Source organism: Rattus norvegicus, chromosome 2, assembly GCF_021556685.1.
Source record: "Rattus norvegicus strain SHRSP/BbbUtx chromosome 2, alternate assembly SHRSP_T2T, whole genome shotgun sequence".
Taxonomy (NCBI): domain Eukaryota; kingdom Metazoa; phylum Chordata; class Mammalia; order Rodentia; family Muridae; genus Rattus; species Rattus norvegicus.
Window position 1 is genome coordinate 106,766,862 of NC_141535.1, and position 10,353 is coordinate 106,777,214.

Below are 10,353 nucleotides of genomic sequence, written 5' to 3' on the forward strand. Positions count from 1 at the left end.
CATTTGACTATGAATTTCATGAAGTCATTGTTTTTGATAGCTCAGTAGTAAGTACTCCATTGTGTAGAGGTACCAAATTTTTTGAATCCAATCCTTTGTTGAAGGACATCTGGGTTCTTTCCAGCTTCTGGCTATTATAAGGCTGCTATGAACAAAGTGGATCATGTGTCTTTGTTGTATGTTGGAACATCTTTTGGGTATATGCCCAGGAGAGGTATAGTAGGATCCTCAGGTAGTAGAATGTTCAGGTTTCTGAGGAACCTCCAGACTGATTTTCAGAGTGGTTGTTAAAGTCTGCAATCCCACCAAAAATGAAGGAGTTTTCCTCTTTTTCCACATCCTCGCCAGCATCTGCTGTCACAGGAGTTTTTGATCTTAGCCATTCTGACTGGTGTGAGGTGGAATCTCAGGTTTGTTTTGATTTGCATTTCCTTGATGACTAAAATGTTGAACATTCTTTAGGTGTTTTTTTGGCCATTCAATAATCCTCAGCAGAGAATGTTTTGTTTAGTCCTGTACCCCATTTTTCATAGGGTCATTTGGCTCTCTGGAGTCTAATTTCTTGAGTTCTTTCTATGTTTTGGATAGTAGCCCTCTATCAGTTGTAGGATTGGTAAAGGTCCTTCCCCTATCTGTTGGTTGCCATTTTCTCCTAATGACAGTGTCTTTTGCCTTACAGAAGCTTTGCAGTTAATGAGGTCACATTTGTTTGTTCTTGATCTTAGAGCATAAGCCATTGGTGTTTTGTTCAGGAAATTTTCCCCAGTGCCCATGTGTCCCAGACTCTTTCTCACTCTTTCTTCTATTAGTTTGAGTGTGACTGGTTTGATGTGGAGGTCCTTGATCCACTTGGACTTAAGCTTTGTACAGGGTGATAAGAAAGGATCAATCTGCATTCTTCTACATGTTGACCTCCAGTTGAACCAGCACCATTTGCTGAAAAGACTATCTTTTTTCCATTGGATGGTTTTGGCTCCTTTGTCAAAAATCAAGTGACCATAGATGTGTGGGTTCATTTCTGGGTCTTCAATTCTATTCCACTGATCTGTCTGTCTCTGTACCAATACCATACAGTTTTTATCACTATTGCTCTGTAATACTGCTTGAGTTCAGGGATAGTGATTTTTATTTTTGAGGATAGTTTTAGCTATCCTGGGTTTTTTGTTATTCCAGATGAATTTGCAAATTGTTCTAACTCTCTGAAGAATTGGGTTGGAATTTTGATGGGGATTGCATTGAATCTGTAGATTGCTTTTGGTAAAATGGCCATTTTTACTATATTAATCCTGCCAATCCATGAGCATGAGAAATCTTTCCATCTTCTAAGATCTTTTTCAATTTTTTTTCTTCAGAGACTTGAAGTTCTTATCATACAGATCTTTCACTTGCTTAGTTAAAGACACACCGAGGTATTTTATATTATTTGGGACTATTATAAAGGGTGTCCTTTCCCTAATTTCTTTTTTGGCTTGTTTCTCTTTTGTGTAAAGCAAGGCTACTGATTAATTTGAGTTAATTTTATACCCTGTCACTTTTCTGAAGGTATTTATCAGGTTTAGTAGTTCTCTGATAGAACTTTTGCGGTCACTTATGTATACAATCATGTCATCTGCAAATAATGATCGTTTGACTTCTTCCTTTCCAATCTGTACCTTCATTTTCATTAAATTCTAAGAAGTCTTTAATTTCTTTCTTTGTTTCTTCCTTGACCAGGTTATCATTGAGTAGAGCATTCCATGTATATGTGGGCATTCTTTCTGTATTGTTATTGAAGGCCAGCTTTAGCCCGTGGTGGTCTGATAGGACGCATGGGATTGTTTCTATCTTTCTGTATCTGTTGAGGCCTGTTTTATGACCAATTATATGGTCAATTTTGGAGAACGTACCATGAGGTGGTAAGAAGAAGGTATATCCTTTTGTTTTAGGATAGAATGTTCTATAAATATCTGTTAAATCCATTTGGTTCATGACTTCTCTTAGTCCGTCTACGTCTCTGTTTAATTTCTGTTTTTATGCTCTGTCCATTGATGAGAGTGGGGTGTTGAAATCTCCTACTATTATTGTGTGAGGTGCAATGTGTGCTTTGAGCTTCAGTAAGGTTCCTTTTATGAACAGAGGTGCCCTTGTATTTGCAGCATACATTTTTAGGATTGAGAGTTTGTCTTGGTGGATTTTTCCTTTGATGAATATGAAGTGTCCTTCCTAATCTTTTTTTATGACTTTTGGTTGAAAATCAATTTTGTTCGATATTAGAATGACTACACCAGCTTGCTTCTTCAGACCATTTTCTTGGAAAGTTGTTTTCCAGCCTTTTACTCTGAGGTAGTGTCTATCTTTGTCCCTGAGGTGTGTTTCCTTTAGGCAACAAAATGTTGGGTCCTCATTGCATATCACGTTTGTTAATCTGTGTCTTTTTATTGGGGAATTGAGTCCATTGATGTTGAGAGATATAAAGGAATAGTGATTGTTGCTTCCTGTTATATTCGTGTTTGGATATGAGATTATGTTTGTGCTTGTCTTCTCTTTGTTTTGAGGCAAAATGATTAGTTTTTTGCTTTGTCTAGGGTGTAGCTTGCCTCCTTGTGTTGGACTTTAACATTTATTATCCTTTGTAGGGCTGGATTTGAAGAAAGATATTGTGTAAATTTGGTTTTTTCATGGAATATCTTGGTTTTTCCATCTATATTAATTGAGAGTTTTGCTGGATACAGCAACCTGGGCTGGCATTTGTTATCTCTTAAGGTCTGTATGACATCTGTCCAGGATCTTCTGGCTTTCATAGTCTCTGGTAAGAAGCCTGGTGTAATTCTCACAGACCTGCCTTTATATGTTACTTGATCTTTTTCCCTTACTGCTTCTAATATTCTTTCTTTGCTTTGTACATTTGGTGTTTTGACTATTATGTGACAGGAGGAGCTTCTTTTCTGGTCAAATCTATTTGGAGTTCAGTAGGCTTCTTATATGTTTATGGACATCTCTTTCTTTAGACTAGGGAAGTTTTCTTCTATGATTTTGCTGAAGATATTTACTGCTGCTTTGAATTTGGAGTCTTCACTCTTTTTTATACCTATTATTCTTAGGTTTGATCTTCTAATTCTCTCCTGGATTTCATGTATATTTTGGGCCAGTAGCTTTTTTCCATTTTACATTATCTTTGACAGTTGTGTTGATTATTTCTATGGAATCTTCTGCTCCTGAGATTCTCTCTTCTATCTATTGCATTCAGTTGGTGATGCTTGTATCTATAGCTCCTTGTCTCTTCCTTTGGTTTTCTATGTCCAGGGTTGTCTCCCTTTGTGCTTTCTTTATTGCTTCTATTTCCATTTTTAATTCCTTCAACTCTTTGATTGTGTTTTCCTGTAATTTTTTCAGGGATTTTTGCATTTCCTCTCTATAGGCTTCTGCTTGTTTATTTGTGTTTTCCTGCATTTCTCTAAGGGAGTTCTTTATGTCTTTCTTGAAGTCCTCCATCATCATGATCACATGTAATTTTAAATCTAGATCTTGCTTTTCTGGTGTGTTTGGATATTTAGTGTTTGATTTGGTGGGAGAATTGGGCTCCGATGATGCCATGTAGTGTTGGTTTCTGTAGCTTGGGTTCCTGCGCTTGCCTCTTGCCATCACACTGTCTCTGGTGTTACCTTGTTCTGCTATTTCTGACAGTGGTTAGACCATCCTGTAGGTCTGTGAGTCAGGAGTTCTGTAGACCTGTTTTTCTGTTCTCTTTCATCCAGTTATGGGAACAGAGTGTTCTGCTTTTAGGCATGTAGTCATTCCTGTCTAATGGTCTTCATGAATTCCTGTGGCCGTGTGTCCTGTGTCCACCAGGCAGGTCACTTGGAGCACGAAAGTTGGTATTACCTCTTGTCTATGGCCTGGAGTTGCTTCTCAGTCAGGTTTCGGCTCTCTGTGAGGGTAGCACCCAGAATGGCCTGCTCTGCCTTTACTTGGGGCCCTGTACATATGGCGCCCAGATGGCACTAGGCATTTTCCTCTAGAGTCAGAATGTGGGCAGAGAGTAGTCTCCTCTGGCTTCCCAGGACCGTCTGCCCCTCTGAGGTCCTAGCTCTCCCTCCCATGGAATCTGGATACAGGAAGCTGTTTGACCAGGTCTCCTCAGATCTGAGCAGTGTCTGGACTGCAGAGTTGAGTGTCCCTATCTTCCTTTTCCCAAAGGCCCTGTACAGTTTCCTCTTGGGCCAGGGATGTGGGCTGAGGTGGGCAGTTCTGGCGCTCTCTCCTGCCCTGCAGTCTCAGGAGTGCCCACCTGTCTTGGCGGTGAGCTCTCTCTCCCACTGGGTTTGGGAGTAGGGAGTTGTGGGTCAGGATCAGTGAGAGTTTGAGTATTTCTTGCCAACTTCTCTTCTGTGAGTTTGCTTCATTTTCCTCTAGAGCTCTCATTTGTGCTGTTAGTTTGCTAGTCTAAGATTTCTTCTGTTTCGTTATCAGGACACTTAGTGCTATGAATTTTCCTCTTAGCACAACTTTCAATATGGTCCATAAGTATGGGTATGATGTGTCAATATTTTCATTAAATTCCAGGAATTCTTTAATTTCTTTATTTCTTCTCTGATCTAATTATCATTGAGTCAAGAGTTGTTCAGTTTCCAAATGTATGTGAGTTTTCTGCTAATTTTGCTGTTATTGAAGATCAGCTTTAGGCCATGGTGATCTGGTAGGGTGCATGGTATGATTTCAATCTTCTTGTACAAGTTGAGGGTTGTTTTGTGAACAATTATATGGTCTATTTTGGAGAAGGGACCATGAGGTGCTGAAAAGACGGTGTACTGTTTTCTTTTAGGGTGAAATGTTGTGTAGATATTTGTTAAATCAATTTGGTTCATAACAACTATTATTTTACTCTGTCTCTGTTTAGTTTTTGTTTCAATGACCTATCCATTGATGAGAGTGGGTTGTTGATATATCCCACTTTTTGTGTGGGGTTCACTGTGTGTTTTTTGAGCTTTAGAAAAGTTTCTTTTATGAATGTTGGTGCCCTTGCATTTGGGACATAGATGTTTAGAATTGAAACTTTCTATTGTTAGATTTTCCCTTTGATGAATATGCAGGGTCCTTCCTCATCACACTTGATAACTTTTGGTTGAAAGTATTTTATTTCAATTAGGATTACAACTCAAGCTTGTTTCTTGGGATAATTTGCTTGGGAGACCTTTTATCATCCTTCTACTGTGAAATAGTGTTGGTTGCTTTTATTGAGCTGCGTTTCTTGTATGCAGCAAAATGATGGATCTTGTTTGGGTATCCAGTAGCCTAGCTTATGCCTTTTTATAGGTGAGTTGAGTCCATTAATTTTGACAGATGACTGTTGGTTCCTGATATATTGGTTTTTGTAGGTAGTTTTGTGTGCTTGTGAGTCTCTCCTTTTGGCTTTTGTGAGATGCTTAATATTTTGTCTTTTCTTTGGTGTAGGTATCTTCCTTGTGTTGGAGTTTTCCTTCTAGGATTCTCTGTTTAATGTGATTTTGTCAAAGAATATTTAGGTGTCTCCATGTTGATTGAGCATTTTGCTGAATATAGTAGCCTGCGCTGTATTCCTTTAGGGTCTGTATAACATCTGCCCTGGATTTTCTGGCTGTCATAGTCTCTGATGAGAAGCCTGGGGTAATTCTGATATGTCTCCTTTTGTATAATGCGTGGCTCTTTTCCTTTGCAGCTTTTCATATTCTTCCTTTGTTTTGTGCATTTAGTGTTGAATGTTATGTAATGAGAGGATTTTCTTTTCAGGTCCCATTTGTTTGGTGTTCTATGGGTTTCTTGTGCCTTTATGGCCATCTCTTTCTTTAGGTTGGGGAAGTTTTCTTCTATGATTTTTTTGAAGATGTTTCCAGGTCCTTTGAACTGGCAATCTTTGCTCTCCTCTATTCCAATTATTTTTAGATTTGGTCTTTTCATTGTGTCTTGAATTTTTTGATGTTTTGGGTTAGGAGTTTTTTATGTTTTTCTATGGTAATTTCTACACCTGAGATTTTCTATTCTATCTCTTGTATTCTGTTGTTGATATTTACATCTGTAATTCTTGATCTCTTTCCTAGATATTCCATTTCCAGGTTTGCCTCCATTTGTGTTGTTTTTTTTATTGTTTCTACTTCTACTTTTAGGTTTTGGTCTGCTTTATGCAGTTCCTTCACCTGTTTGATTGTTTTCCTGTATTTCTTTAAGAATTTTTTTTTCTCTTTAAGGACTTCTAACTGTTTACCTCTGTTTTCCTGTATTTCTTTCAGTGAGTTATTTATATCCTCCTTAAAGGAATCTATTATCTTCATGAGATAGGTTTTAGGTCAGCTTCCTGGTTTTCAGGTGTCTTGATATATTCAGGGCATGTTGTGGTGAGCAAACTGGTTTCTGATGATGCTGATGTATATTGGCTTTTGTTGCTTATGGTCTTGCACTTGCCTCTTACCATTTGTTTATCCCTTGTGTTTGCTAGTCTGGGGGACTCTGTCTTGAGTCTGCCACTTTTGTCTCTGCATTGATACAGGTCTCCTGATAGGCTTGTGACCCTGACTGTAGCAGACCTCCTGTGGAGCCCTCCAACTGGAGCATCTTCAGAGGGGCAGAGAAGCTGCTGACTTGTTGCCCTGGCTGCAGTAGATCTCCTGGGAGGCCATTAGAGTGTTGGGTGTTCAGAGGAACAGTTAAACTGTTATCTTCTGTGAAGCAGTTCTGGGTAGTGCGTGGAGGCTATCAACTGTAGTTTCTGTTTCTTTGTGTGCAGCCACACTCCAGGGTATGCCTCAGGACATAGCCTTTTCTGGACAGCAGACTAGCTAGCAGTCAAATGGTGAGTGCAGTAGATCTTCTGGTATGCCTCAGGATATAGCCTCTTCTGGGGAGCAGAGTAGTCTAGCAGTCAGTCCCAGCAGAAAAGACTTGGCAGAAGGGGAATGGTATTTGTTGGGTACAGGGGAAGGGGGACGTTGGATCTCTGAGTCCACTGCGCTCTCAGTAGCAACTGTGGGACTGGATTGGGGGTTCTTACCAAATGCTCTGTGTGCAGCAGATCCTCTGGTATGTTTTAGGATATACCATTTTCCGGAGGATATTTCTTTTATAAAACTGGAATTTTAATTTTGTTCTTAATTCCATTCCCTGAATATTAGGACAAATAATTTGACACTTCTTTAATAAAATTGGAATTTAATTTTGTTCTAAATTCCATATATACAGGTAAATAAATCCAATGCCATCTTTATAATTCATCATTCTTTAACCTTATAAATTATAAGAAAAAATTGCAAACTGGATGCTTCTCTATTATTTAATCTTGATCTGTGTCTATAGCAGGATCTACCAGGTAATGATTTTATCTCCCAGGCCCTGATTTCAGCTTTGAGAGAAAACTTTCTCTCTTGGTACTAGAGATTAGAGAACTTGGTTCTGCCATTTTTATGTCCTGAGTGGTTAAAAGTACTGACTGTGGGGCTTGGGATATCAATTTTTTAGTGATAGAGTGCTTATCTAGCATGTACAATGCCTTGGATTCAGAAAGCTAGCACACACAAACATAAAGCACATACATACATGCACAGGCACACAGAGACAGAGGTTAGAGTAGAGTATGGGGAAAGAGAGGGAAGGAGAGGGAAGGAGTGTTTTAGTTAGGGTCTTATTGCTGTGAGCAGACACCATAACCAATGTACATTTTATAAAGGATAATATTTAATTGGGGCTGTCTCATAGGTTTAGAAGTTCAGTCCATTATCATCAAGGAGGGAGTATGGCAGCATCACAGTATCCAGGTAGACATAGTGCAGGAGGAGCTGAGTTTTACATCTTGATCCAAAAGAAGTCAGGAACAGACTCACATCCTCAAGAAGCTAGATGGAGGGTCTTCAAGCTCACTTCCACAGTGACACACTTCTTCCAACAAGGCCACACATTCTAATAGTGCCACACCCAAGCATGTGCAAACCATCACATTCCACTCCTGAAGCACACACTTCTGCAAATACAGACTAATGTGTGGTTCCACTAGCATGCTGGGTGATGGTCATTATCCTATCTGCCTTCCTCCATCACCTAAGTTTCCTCTACCTATAACCACTATTTAAGTCCATCTTCATCTTCCTTTCATTTCTTCCTTCTGTTTTTTTTTTAAATCAGAACCATTTTCCCTTGAACTGAGACAAAGGAGTTTAAATGTATGGCTCCCTACAAACAGCATGAAAACCTTTAAATTACACAGCATTGATGGATTTTCAGTGCTTTCTCTAAACATAGTATATGTATACTGTCCCTGGGGTTCACTTAAAGATTCTTTACTGATGTTAAACCTGCTGCTTGGCACAAACATGGACCAGACATGCTGCATCACTAAACATTCATTCTCAGAGAGCTATCTCAGCAGCAAAGCTGAAAGAGAAAGCCCATATTCCTTGTTATCTATAGCATACAGCATCTTAAATGCTATACTTGCTAATAATATAGCTGATACTGTCTACTAAGTGTAACAGTGATTTTGAATTGCTTACCCTGGTCAGACCCAAAGAGTTCACGATAGATGGTCTTGAAAGGGAGAATCCTTAATAAGAATCCAAACAAGAAGCCTATTTGCTTCCAAGGCAAACTTTCTTTTCTTTCACATGATACTTTTCTAGTGCTAGCTTGCACTTCCTGTGCTGGTTATATGTAAGACCTTAATATGAGTACAATTATGAGAAACATTGTTAAATGAATACAGAAAATTGGATTAAACTGCTAAATCAAGAGAACTTGAGGAAAGAAATCAGAGAAAACTAATATATTGTTTGACACACACACACACACACACACACACACACACACACACACACACATATATATATATATATATATATATATATATATGTCTGTGTGACTGACAGGACCTCTTCTTCTCAAATCACATGGTAGTTTACACTCTGAAAATATGTTTCTCTACTTTTTCTTGATTGATATTGTGAACATGTGAGGCACAGGAGATAAGCAGGGATCTTATTATCTTTATGGAAATAGAGGAAAGAACTAAGGTACAGGATGTGAATGGGTAAATGGTGATACATATTGACAACATAGACTTTCTTCATTTTTTTATTTTTAGATTTACTTCATTTGTGTATGCATGTATGTGTGTGTTTGGGGGGTGATACAAAATGGTGTGGGTGCCACTGAGGCCAAGGAGGGTATCAGATCTCTTGGCATTGGTGTCACAAAAGGTGGCTGCAGGTTACTTGACATGAGTGATGAGATCTGAACTCAGGGCTTCTGTAAGATTAACCAGCACTCTAAATCACCAAGGCCTCTTTCTATTCCCAACTTTGATTTTTGATTTAAGTTCAATGCTCACTCATCACAATTTCATTGCAACACTTCCCCTTCCCCAAGTTTTCTTTGAAACTCTGTGTCCTCTAAACTCTCCATCAAGGTCCTTCAGAATTCATTGTGTAACCCCCAAATTGACAGGTATTGTGCATTATCATTTCTTTATTCTTAACAACTTAATCACTTGTGCTGATTTCAGAATACATGCACCCCTGGAACAGTCAAAACAATACTGGATTGAGCAATCATTTAATAGGAAATTAGTTGTTATTAGCTTTTGTTATGAGGGTGAAAATGTGCAAATTCACACTGAACAAAATTATATATGAACATGATTCCTGTGTTTCCCCTGCCATTGTGACTCATATATATTTCAACAAAATCGAATACTTGAGTTTTTCCTGCTCTGGCTAAATAATAAATATTTGTGAGAATATAAAGAAAATTATAGGTCTGCATAGAAATCAGTATCAGGAAGGTAAAAGTACATTCTTGGGTCATAAGTAGAAACTCCTTTATTAGGGAAAATGTTGCCTGACACTAGCCACATTCATACAACAGTCACAGTAAAAACAAAAAGTTCAATATTGATTTCTTACTGGTCTCCAGTCAGATGTTCAGCTTCTACCTTCTACCTTCAGTTTTCTCTTTGTAAACTACACCAGTGCTTCTACTCTACATTTGGTAAGAAGAGATAAAAAACATTTGCTTAAATTATTCATGAATCAGTTTTTCATTTTGAGCCTATCTTATGTCCACACCATGTAAGGGTCAGCAGGGACTCAAATCTTTGGGAGATGTGAGTTTCATTCTGTAATCTAGAATGTATTAAAATACTATGAATTCTTGCCAAGAGTTAGGGGGTGAAAATAAGCAATCATCCTCCAGGCAGAGAAAAGAGGAATGCAGAGTCTCCCAGAAAAGCAAAACTTAGTTCACACATGGGTTCCATGATGAAGGAGGACATGTTCCATCTAGGACAGTTCAGAATTTACTATGTGAGTTAAGTGTGAGATGAGGACTTCAGTGGGCAAAAAAAGAAACAGAGCTCAA